The following is a 407-nucleotide window of genomic DNA, read 5'->3' as shown; positions in this document are numbered from 1 at the left end:
TCACACTTTCCACCAAAGGTAGCCTCCAAGAGAGGCCTTCACTCCATGCAAGGTGAAGTTCATGGCTCCCTGCTGTGACACACACACCTGCACATCAGTGAATGTGAAAAGATCACAATCAGCACTCACTCTGATTCATCAGATAATCTCCCTGGTGCAGGGACCAAGCCAAGACTGTCTCCCTCAACCCTCCCTCTCCCACAGGGTGCCATAGGCCGCTGGCTCTGTGGACCCACAGCGCCCTCAAGCGGCCAGTTCTGCAGTAGCTCTGTTGACACTGCCCAAGCTGGCCCAGGACCCCCTAAAAGAGGGCTCAGGACACAGCACAGCTCCTGCTGATTCCATGTCTGCCTGTCTCAAGGCATGAACACGTGGAGGCATGGCACATTTTCCAAAAACGGAAGACA

General features: G+C 54.8%; 1 gene segment (V, D, J or C); it reads right to left on the bottom strand.

Annotated features, from left to right (window-relative positions):
* The window catches only part of LOC105309610, a 9,431-nt gene that overhangs the window by 1,171 nt on the left and 7,853 nt on the right, over window positions 1–407 (bottom strand).

Source organism: Pteropus vampyrus, unplaced genomic scaffold (genome assembly GCF_000151845.1).
Source record: "Pteropus vampyrus isolate Shadow unplaced genomic scaffold, Pvam_2.0 Scaffold799, whole genome shotgun sequence".
In the NCBI taxonomy this organism is placed as follows: Eukaryota; Metazoa; Chordata; class Mammalia; order Chiroptera; family Pteropodidae; genus Pteropus; species Pteropus vampyrus.
Note: the sequence above shows the minus strand (reverse complement) of the source record. Positions and strands in the feature narration are given on the sequence as shown.